This window comes from Pteropus vampyrus, unplaced genomic scaffold, assembly GCF_000151845.1.
Source record: "Pteropus vampyrus isolate Shadow unplaced genomic scaffold, Pvam_2.0 Scaffold156, whole genome shotgun sequence".
In the NCBI taxonomy this organism is placed as follows: Eukaryota; Metazoa; Chordata; class Mammalia; order Chiroptera; family Pteropodidae; genus Pteropus; species Pteropus vampyrus.
Window position 1 is genome coordinate 126,138 of NW_011888937.1, and position 12,111 is coordinate 138,248.

Below are 12,111 nucleotides of genomic sequence, written 5' to 3' on the forward strand. Positions count from 1 at the left end.
TGGCCCAACCCTGAAATCAAGGCATTTCTTCAGAAGGTCCAAGGTTCATGGTGGACTTCTATTGACCGCCTCCCAAAACAGTAAAATTTTCTCATTCTGAATTGTTGCTAGGTCACTAGCAGAAATATTTTTCTTCTTGGTGCACTGAGCCTCATTTTCAAACATAAATGGAAATAATAAGGACTAATGGTTACTTTTTATTAATATTTGGGAGCTTTTTAAAATTTTTAAATAAAAATTGAAACACTGCTCCCTGTGCTCTAATTTTCCTTTTGAAAAAAAAAAAAATAACATTGTAAATGTTAATGTTTCCCAAAGTTCCACCGTTGGCCCACTGCTGTTTTCTCTCATGTTCAGCAGATGTCTCAAATCTACATGTCCTGGCAAAGGCCTGTCCCCAGATCTTCAGTTTTACATACAGCTATCTGCGGAACAGCTCCTGTAGCTTTTAAGTACCTAGTAAGTCAAAACAGCTTTTTCATTCTCTTTCCCAATACCGAGTCCTGTTATGGTTCTGATTTCGATTAGTGGGTGATACAATGTTGTCCAATATGAAATGTACACAAAAGTACAAACATTTTAAAAGAATAAAATTTCTCTAGCATCCCTGGGCACACCACTCTTTGGGGACTACTAGCCTAGAAGATAAGCCAATCTCCTTAACACTGGCTTTCAAGACCTTTCAAAATCTTTTTATTAATATTTGGGAGCTTTTTAAAATTTTTAAATAAAAATTGAAACACTGCTCCCTGTGCTCCAATTTTCCTTTTGAAAAATTAAATAAATAACATTGTACATGTTAATGTTTCCCACATCTTAGATTTACTGAGACACTACTGCTTTGTTACTCCAGGGCCATGCTCCAGTTTTTCTCAGTGCTTTGTTACCACCTCTGCTTGGTGTTCTCATCTTTTCTTCTCTGCTTTGTCTAGCTAGATCCCACTTTTTCCAGAAAATTTAATACTTTCCTATCCATCTTCTCATTCCCCAAAGGGCTAATAAAGAGACGAAGAGAACTTTTACAGTGAAATCTCAGTGGCTGTTACCCTTACTTACGTGATCAAATTTAGCATCGCAAACAATGGAGCAAACTGATATGTGCCCTTCTATATCACAGATACCTTGCCCTTTCCTGGTGTCTGTATGCCCTTCTTATATCCCAGGGATACCTTGTATATATGCCTGTCATAATTGGCTGCATTGTATTAAAACTGCATGTGGTCTTTTTCTTGTGAACTCTCTTAAGGTAGGAACTGGGTTTTATTCAACTAAATATCTACAGTCATGGCATAAAGTAGAGATAATACCTTTTGAATATTAGACATGCAATGAAAATATTACAGTGAAGTCACAGAAAATAAATGCCAAAAGTTCAGATCTCTAGGGAAGCTTGACTCATCTCTTAATTGTTAAGCATAGCAAATAATGCTTTTATCAGATTTTCTTGAAGGTGGGAAATTGAAGGAAATATTCAAAGGTGACAGACCCTAAACTTTAACTGTTTTTAAAAAGAAAATTTGAATTCTTAGAGCAACCTATTGAATTTAATGAATTACAGAGTCCAAGTATATGGGCTTTGTGGTTACTGAATTCTATGGTTTGTAATGGTAGAACACACGATTGTCCTGCTTAAGAATTTTTCTGCTAATTATTTCCTGTGTAAGTCTTAAATCTTTCTTTAAGTATGTTAAGCTCCCTGAAAGCAGGAATAATGCCATAATCTACTGCGATATTCTTAACATATTAAACCCAGAGTAGGTATTCAGTAAATAATTGGTGTCTTGAATTTTTAAAATCTGTTTTAATTTTACCCTTTACTAAACATTTTACCACCCATCTAGTACAGATAGAAAAGATAAAACAAAAGAGATTATATTTTTAGCACCCATTTGTAGTGACAAAGATACCGATATTTTTTTGGCTTGCTCCAAGACAAAAAGTTTAATATTTTTTCATGCAGTCACCTACTTCTTTTCATCTCTTCTTTAGAATATTTGGGAGATTATTCATAATAATCTTTCTTCTTCCTCCCACGTTTTTCCCTTTGGCCATTTTATTGTTCATTAAAACTCTACCAGCAGGTCTACGCCCATGCTACCCTGAACAAGCCCAATCCCGTCTGATCTCGGAAGCTAAGTAGGATCGGGCCTGGTTAATACTTGGATGGGAGACCACCTAGAAAGACCAGGTGCTGTAGGCGTAATAAATAAAAAAATAAGAGATTGTGAACTGGCAAGGTTTGCAATCTGTGAGGTCAACCAAGGGTTGCCTCGCCTAAAAAAAAAAAAAAAATACTCTACCAAAGGGATGAAAGGTAGAGGGGAAATGTTGGGTCTCTTTTGCTATTGGAGCTAACTAAAAATTTGGAGAAAAAATGGAAATTTAACTATTAAAATTACATTTTCGAATCGTCTGTTTTAACCATTCTATTCTTGTTCTTTGTTGTCAAAAATTTAAGTATATTGATTTATGATCCATTCTTTGCTTAATTTTTTATATTCTCACCAAAAATTTTTATTATTTCATATATAGTAGATCATTTTACTTCCTAATATTCCTGTGTAACAGAACAGAAGGAATTTCCACTTAACAGGTGATGAGAACTCAGGATAACCAAGATGTGACTAGGATACAGCTTTCGAATTTGAATGTCTTCAGGGCCCATATAAACAGTTTGAGTAAGTTGTGGTGGGGGCAACAGTGTGTATACTCCATGTAAAAGTATTCAAATTTTTTTTTTAAATATTGTGTCAGCAAATCAAAGCGGGTGGTGGCCTCTAATTTCTGGATAAAATTCTATCTTGCTCAGGGCTCTTTCTACTATATTTTCACTTAGAAATAAGTGTGTTTGTGGAAAAGATGGCTATAGGAAACTGCCTTTTGTCAAAATTATATTATGCTTTATGCGGTGCTAAATTACATACTTGTTACTGTCAAGTTCTCTTGGTTTTTGTGCATGATGAGATAATAAGCACTTTACATTATATTTTAAACAACTGGCACGTGAATATTCTTATTTAAAGTTTATTTTAAAATACACTCATAGTGTTGACAAAGAGGACACTTGAATTTATAACATATTTATTTATGAAGAACAAAAATAAGCTTAAAAATAGAAAGGCACACAAAGAGATGTCAAAGTTCAGGTACTAGTGTTTTCTTGTTTTCTTTGTTTTTTTTTTTTAATTTACTTTTTCAAGTTTTATTGAGATATAATTGAAATATAACATTGTGTAAGTTGAAGGTGTACATTGTGTTGATTTGACACATTTATATATTACAATATGATTACCACTGTATCATTAGCTAACAATTTCATCACATCACATAATTACTATTTTTTTTGGATGAGAACATTTAAGATCTCTCCTAGCAACTTTCAAGTATATAATACAATATTGTTAACTATAATCACAGTGCTGTACATTGGATCCCCAAAACTTATTCATCTTCTACCTGGAAGTTTGTACTCTTTAACCAACATCTCCCAACTTCCCCCACACCCCAGCCCCTGATAACTACCATTCTATTCTTTGTTTCTATGAGTTTGGCTTTTTTTGGATTCTAGATATAACTGATATACAGTTTTGTCTTTATCTGACTTATTTCACTTAGCATAATGCCCTCAAGCTCGATTCATGTTGTCACAAATGGCAAGATTTTCTTTTATCTCATGGTTGAATAATATTCCATTGTGTGTATATATACCATATATTCCTTATCCATTCATCAGTTGATAGACACTTAGTATTTTCTTATTTTCTTAGCATCTACTGAAATAAAGATGCTTACACAGAGAAAATTTATGCTTACTTTACATAGAATTTGAATGAGCTTGGTGATCTAGCTTCCTAGTCTATAGAATAGAAGCTACATGTATAGAGACTGTGGAGTAGGGGTGGAGCCAGCTAGAGGCAGGCCAAACAAAGAAGTTATTGTTACAATATTTTGATAGTAAGGGACAGAAAGTACTAGGGCAAAAAAAGACCAAAACAAAAAACAGTAGTTTGTGACCAGGTAATACAGTGGCAAGTAATTTCCTGAGAGGATTTCACTATCTTGCCAACAATGACTCTTTTTAATCATGAAAAACATTTTACTAGTACTATTTGCATAAGAAGTTGGGAAAATTCATTATGATATTCAAAGTAGTTAAAACATTTCAACAAAGTGAAAAGTTTCTGTTTCCTGGAAAACTCATTTAGGAGGATGGGATGGGAAAGACAAAAGTCCTATTCCTTAACTCCCTTATAAAAGGTTAATACCTAACAGTCTTACTAGTTTTGCCATAAGCCATGCCATCAGTTGTATAATAGAGAAATGACTTTCATATATAGTGTAGATCTAGTTAGTGTCACTACTGTTAGTAAAATTCTGTGAGCTCTTTTCATTTAGTAATGTACTTTGAGAATTGTCTTGATAAAGCAGAGTCTGGTGATATTTCCACATGGGTAACTTATTTGGAGTTTGTGAGGTCCTTTCACAAAGACAAAATAAGGTTTCAGACACAGCAAAAAGGAAGCTAGAACTCTGATATTTTCAGGGCTGCTTCTGTTTTTATTGTTTAAACGCTCTCCGTTTAGTTTTATCTAATTCCTGAGCCACATAGCTAAAGCAATAGGTTTCTGTAACAAAATACTTCAAGATGACTACTGGCTTTGTTGCCAGAGGCTTGGATAGCAGACATGTTTTAAAATGCCAAACAGCAATATCTTGGGCTTTTAAAACAATATTGTTCAAATTATTTGTTAATACTGAACATGGTGGACTGTGACCAGTTTTGATGTATATTGCTTTGCTTTAAAGCATCTTGTTTTGTTTGATGAGGAAAAAAAAGAATGTGGTTCTTACAGTTTTCTTGTTTAATATAATAGAATCTGAGTGTCAGAAGCAAATGAGAAGGCTGTTTTGTCCAATCTTTTGCCTTGATTTAGACTGTCGATGTCTCTGTTATGACAAAATTCATGCACTCGTCATCTAACAAAAAGCATGCTATACTTGCAAAAATCTGTAAACAGTCAACCTGCCACGGTCTGCAGAAAAGCAGTTAACTGGCAATGTAACAACGGCAGGTGCTGAAAGCCCACATTTGGACACTTAGTTGGACACTTCCCATGTCACCACCACCTTTGGGAGAGAGAATGAATCAGGAGTTCATCTGTTTAAAAGCTAGTCCTAATATAACCTACTTGCTTTGAAATATAATACTTACATTTATTCGTCAAACTGGCACATATTTAATCAGGATTTTTATTTAGAGAGAAACGTATGAACAGTAAGGTATTAAAGACCATCCCCATAAGTTCAGCTCCAAACTCATTCTATTACCCTGAATATCTCCAAAGCAGCTTTTTTTCTGTTTCAATGAAGGCAGATTTTCACAGACTCTGCTCTATTTTTATGGCTATGGAAAGGATGAGAGGTAATATGACAGTTTATAGCATAATGTGCACCAGCCTGTGTTGTACAGAAAATGGTGAAAGGACCCTTTACATTTGTAAAGTTTTCTAAGGGCTAAGAAAGATTGCAATAATCCATTCAGTTACATTCATTTAACTCTAAGGAGAAATGTATCTAACTGACCCATTTGGGGAAAATATATGTGTTTTATTCAGAATCTGCTAATCAGAAACCTACCTAGAGTTTGTTCAAACAGCTTTGAATTTTTAGTCAAGGAGAATGTGGTGGTAACTATGCTGCTTGTTTATCTGAGAATTATTACACAGTTTGTAGTACTAGTGTTTTCTGAAATAATATTACTATAGGGCAAACCATAGGTGGGAAGTAGAAAAGGCTTCTGATGCTTCATAACATGTACTAATCAAATAAAAAGGAGAGGAGTAGGACAAGAAAAAGGTGGAACAAATGGACAGTACTTTCACCATCTGTTCCTTCTTTAACCACTTTCAACCATCCAGAGAAAATGCATTCTTTTCTTTAGTTAAAGTTCTTACTAAAGGGCAATATATCCATAAAAGAATATAAATCTTAAAAGTGCATATTTTAATTTATCACAAAGTCAACACATCACCCAGATCAAGAAACAATTGCCACATCCCAGAAACTTCCCGATTCCTTCATAGTCACTACTTCTACCACCTATAACTTCTAAAATCATACATTAGTTTTGCCTCTTTTTGAATGTTATATAAATAAAATCATATAGCATGTAGTATTTTATATGTGGTTTCATTTAAAGTTATGTTTGTGAGGTTCTCTATTGTGCGTAGCAGTAGTTTGTTCATTTTTATTTCTGTTAAGTGTTACATTGTATGCACATACCACAATTTTCCAGCTTTTGGCAATTACAAATAACAATGCTATAAATATTCTTGTGTATGACTCAGGTTTACATATGTTCACATTTCTGTTGAAGATATAATTTCTAGGTTATTAAGTGTGCCTAAGTTCAGTTTTGGTAGACACTGACAGTTTTCTAAAGTGGTTGTACCAATTTACACCCTCTTCAGGGTCCTAGTTCCACATTCTTACTAAGATTGATGTCACAATTTTTTTTTCATTTTAGCAATTCTTGTTGGTGTATAGATATCTCTTTGTAGGTTTCATTTGCATTTCTCCAATGACTAATGAGGCTGAGAACCTTATATGTTTATTGGCCGTTTGAATTACTTCCTCTTTTTTGAAGTCTTTGTTCAAATCTTGCACATTTTTCTATTGGGTTGCTGTCTTTTTCTTATTGAATCATGGAATTTCTTTATATATTCTAGATATAAGTTCTTTGTCCAGTACAGGTATTGCAAATATTTTCTCCCTGTCTGTGGCTTTATTTTGGAGGGAAGAAGGGATTTTTTTTCAATTGACAATCCTTTGTTAGTTAACTTAGGTAAGTCCAAAATCAGTCAGTGAAGATAGGTGAAAAACTAAGCTAACACAGTGAAAAGTGCTGTTTCATTTGGCAAAGGCCCACATATAACATAGAGAAATTCATTGGAAAGTAAGATCCCATTCAATATCATGGCAAAGAAAGCAGCAGTCATGGCCTGAGGTGAACAGCAGCCTGAGCACCTTGTCAAGGGATCTGTCAGCAACACAGATGGCCCACCCCACCCTCTGATCTGCCAGCTCACTTATAAGCACTGACCATTTCTCTAATGATTAGTGACACCGAACATTTTTTCATATGTCTATTGGCCATCTGTATGTTCTCTTGGATGAAATGTCTATTTACGTTCTTTGCCCATTTTTTAATTGGATTGTTTGGAGAATTTTTTGTTGTTTTTTGGTTTTGGTGTTAAGTTGCATGAGTTCTTTACATATTTTGAATACTAACTCCTTATAGGATGTATCATTGTTGAATATATTCTCCCATTCAACAGGTTGTCTTTTTCATTTTCTTGATTTCCTTTGCTGTGCAAAAACTTTTTAGTTTGATGTTCTGTTTATTTTTTCTTTTGTTTCCCTTGCCCAAGGAGATATATCCAAAAGAATATGACTAAGAGGAGTGTCAAAGAGATTACTGCCTACATTTTCTTCTGGAAGTTTTATGGCTTCAGGTCTTACAGTTAAGTCTCTAATCTATTTGTTTATTTTTTTTAATATGGTGTAAGAAAGTGTCTAATTTCTTTCTTTTTTTCTTTCTTTTTTTCTTTTTGCATGTATCTGTCCAGTTTTCCCAACACCATTTATTGAAGAGACTATCTTTACTCCATTGTATATTCTTGCCTCCGTTGTCATAGATTAACTGACCATATAGGTGTGGGTTTATTTCTGTGCTCTCTATTCTGTTCTATTGATGTATGTGTCTGTTTTTATGCTAGTACCATGCTGCTTTGATTATCATAGCCTTGTAGTATAGTTTGATATCAGCTTGTGTGATGCCTCCAGCTTTATTCTTCCTTCTCAAGATTGCTTTGGCTATTCGGGGTCTTTTGTGATCCCATATAAATTTAGGACTATTTGTTCTAGTTCTGTGAAAAATGCCGTTGGTTTTTGATAGAGATTACATTGAATCTAATCTATAAATTGCTTTGGGTAGTATGGATATTTTGACAATGTTAATTCTTCCTATCCATGAGCACACTATATGCTTCTCTTTCTTTGTATCTTCTTCAGTTTCTTTCTTCAATTCTCCAGAATAACCATCTGAGCCTAGAGATTTCTTTTTTAGGAGTTTAAAATTTATGAATTAAATTTTCTTAATTGAATGGTATCTATCATTCTGTCTACCATATTATAATCAATACTATCTCTTGCAATATCTGTTTCATATTGGGTGAGTTATGGTAGTTTTTGTTTTTCAGGAAATTGGTTCATTTCAGCCTTTATTATCTCTTTGGTGTCTGTGGGGTCCGTAGTAATTTCTGTTTTATTCCTTGTATTGGTTATTTGTGTGCTCTTTTATTCTTTGTCAGTTTTTCTAGAAGTCTGTAGTTTTTAATCTGGATTTTCACAGAACCAGCTTTTTGCTTCTTTAATTTTCTCTATTTCTGTCTTCAATTTTATTGATTTCTGCTTTTATCTTTATTATCTCCTGTTTGCTTTGAGTTTATTTTGCTCTTTTTTTATGTTCTCAAGGTGGAAACTTAGATTACTAATCTGAAACATTTCCTTTTTTCTAATGTATACATTTTATGCTATCAATTTCCCTCTGAATTCTGAGTTTGTTGTGTTCCAAAAACATTGATATGTTATATTTTCATTTTCATTCAGTTCAGCATAGTTTTTATTTCCCCTGAGGCTTCCTCTTTGACCATCGATTCTTTAGAAGTGTGTTGTTTAGTTTCAAACTATTTTGACAATTTTTCTGTTCTTAATTTCTTGTTTAATTCCATTGTAGCTAGAGGACATTTTTGGTATGATTTCAATTCTTTTAAATTTCTTCAGGTTTGTTTTATGGGGCCCACGATATGTCTATCTTATACATGCTCAGCAGGCATTTAAAAAGAATGTGTATCTGTTATTGGATGGAGTATTTTATAAATGTCAATTAAACACTGTTGGTTGATGATGTTCTATATTCTTGTTGGTTTTCTTAGTTGTCGAGAGAGGAATGTCAAAGTCTAACTATATTATGGATTTGTCTACATCTTCATTTCAGTTTTATCAATTTTAACTGCACAATACTTGCAGTTCTATGGTTGGTGTATACACATTTAGATTGCTATATATACTTGGTAGATTGACACTTTTATCATGATGAAGTGTACTTGTTTGTTTCTAGTGAATTTCTTTGCTCTGAATTCTACCATAGCCACTCCTGCTTTCCTTGGATTAATGTTTGCATGATATATCTTTTTCCATCCTTTTACTTTCATCCTGCCTACATCATTTTATTTGAAGTGAGTTTATTGTAGACAGCATATAGTTGGCATGTTTTTAATCCAGTCTTTTTTTAATTGTTGTAATTTAATGGTAATTTTTGATATATTAGGCCTACATATTTTATTTTCTGTTTGTCCTCTGTTTTTCTTTTTGTCTCCCTGTGAGTTTCTTGATCATTTTTAGAATTCCATTTTGATATATAGTATTTTCTAAAAAGCTTTATTAAAACATAACTCACATATTATATGATTTATTATTTAAAAGGTATAATTCAATGATTTTTAGTATATTAACAGGATTGTCCAACCATTACCACTATGTAATTCCAGAACATTTTCATCATCCCAAAAAGAAAGCTCATACCTATTAGCAATCACATCCCATTCTTTATTCCTCTCATTCCCTGGAAATCACTAATCTATTTCCTCTCTATATAGATTTGCCTATTCTATACATTTCATATAAGTGGATGCATACAGTATATATCCTTTGGATCTGATTTATTTCACTTTGCATAGTGTTTTCAATTTTTTATCCATTTTGTAGCATGAATCCGTACTTTATTCTTTTTTTTTTTGACTGAATAATATTCCACTGTATAGATATACTACATTTTATCCATTTATCAGCTGATGGACACTTGGGTTATTTCCACCTTTTAATTGTTATGAATAATGCCACCATGAATATCTGTGTACATACATTTTTTTGAACATATATTTTCATTTTTGACTATATATACCTACAGTGGCATTGCTGGATTATATGGTATCTCTTATTTAACTTGTTTCGTACCTCCCTCCCTCCCTTCCTTCCTTCCTTCCTTCCTTCCATTTTTCCTTCCTTTCTTCCTTTTCTTCTTTCTTTCTTAATTGTGATAACATTGATTAATAACATTATAATTAGATATCAGTATACACTACAGCATGCTCACTACCAAAAACCTAGTCTCCTTCCAACACCATATATTTGACTCTCTTTACCATTTTGCCCTCCCCTCTCTCCCTGTAGATTGCTTTAGGTAGTATGGTCATTTTACCAATATTAATCCTTGCAATCCATGAGAATGGTATATCCTTCCATTTATTTGTGACCTCTTTAATTTCTTTCCTCAATGTCTAAATAGCTTTCGGAGTACAGGTCTTTCAACTCCTTATTTAAATTTATTTCTAGGTATTTCATTCTTTTGATGCAATTATAAATGTGATTGTTTTCTTAATTTTTCTTTCTGTTTGTTATCAATATATAGGAACATGACAGATTTTTGTATATAGTTTTGTATCCTATTTTACTGAATTCTATTATTAATTCTATTACTTGTTTGGTAAATTCTTTGAGGTTTTCTGTTTCATGTCATCTGCAATAATGACAGTTTTACTTCTTCCTTTCCACTTTGGATGCCTTTTATTTCTTTTTCTTGTCTGACTTCTGTGGCTAGGACTTCCAATACTATATTGAATAAAAATGGTGAGAGTGGGCACCCTTGTTTTGTTTCTGATTTCAGAGGAAAAGCTTTCAGCTTTAACCATTGAATATGTTGATTAGCTGTGAACTTGTCATATAAAGTCTTTATCAAATTAAGGTAGGTTCCTTCTATAACCACAGTTGAAAGGTTTTTTTTTTTCATAAATGGATGTTGAATTTTGTCAAATGCTTTTTCAGCATCTATTGAGATAATTATTTGATTTTATCCTTGTTTTTGTTTTGATGAATCACATTAATTGTTTTGTGCATGTTGTTAAACTGTGTTTGCATCCCTGATATAAATCCCACTTGATCATGGTGTATCTTTTTAACATACTGTTGAATTTGGTTTGCTAGTATTTTTGAAAACGTTAGCATCTATGTTTATCAGAAATATTGGCCAGTAATTCTCTTTCTCTCTCTCTCTCTCTCTCTCTCTCTCTCTCTCTCTCTCTCTCTCTCACATGCACGCACGCACGCACGCACGCACGCACATCTTTGTCTCATTTTGATGTCAGGGTAATGCTGGCCTCATAGAATGAATTTGGAAGCATTTTTCAGTTTTTTATTTTTTGGAATAGTTTGAGAAGGATAGGTACTAATTCTTTAAGTGTTTGGTAGACTGTAACTGTGTGGTCATTCAGTCCTGGATTTTTGTTTGTTGGGAGGTTTCCGATTACTGATTTAATTTCATTGCTAGTAATTGGTCTGTTCATATTCTGTTTCTCCCTGGCTTAGTCTTGGAAGGTTGTATATTTTTTAGATTTGTCCATTTCTTCTAGATTGTCCAAGTTTTTGGCATACAATTGTTCATAGTATTCTTTAATGATTCTTTGTATTTCCGTGGTGTTGTTTACAATCTCTCCTCTTTCATTTCTGATTTTATTTGTGTTCTTTCTCCTTTTTTGCTTGATCAGTCTTGCTACAGGCTTGTCGATTTTACTTATCCTTTCAAAGAACCAGCTCTTAGTTTCAAGTGATCTTTTCTATTGTTTTTCTTTTTCTATTTCATATATTTCCTCTCTGATCTTTATGATTTCCTCCCTTGTTGTTGTTGTTGTTGTTGTTGTTTTCATTGTAGTTGTTGTTGTTCCTCTTTTTCTAGTTCCTTTATGGGTAAATTTAGATCGTTTGAGATTTTTCCAGCTTCTTGAGATAGGCCTATGTAGCTATAAACTTTCCTTTTATAAGTGTTTTTGCTGCATACCATAAATTTTGTAAGTTTGTGTTTTTGTTTTCATTTCTCTCAAGGTAGTTCTTTATTTCTTGTTTGATCCATTTGTTGTTTGGAAGCATGTTATTTAATCTACACATATTTGTGTTTTTTCCAGTTGTCTTCCTGTAGGTGATTTCCAGTTTCATGGC

At 33.2% G+C, this 12,111-nt stretch overlaps 1 protein-coding gene and 1 pseudogene across 1 annotated transcript in view; both read left to right on the plus strand.

Annotated features, from left to right (window-relative positions):
* Positions 1 to 12,111, plus strand: part of LOC105298498 (charged multivesicular body protein 3) — a 108,621-nt gene that overhangs the window by 30,799 nt on the left and 65,711 nt on the right. The window lies entirely within an intron of this gene.
* LOC111745507 lies at positions 2,082 to 2,200 on the plus strand (annotated as a pseudogene).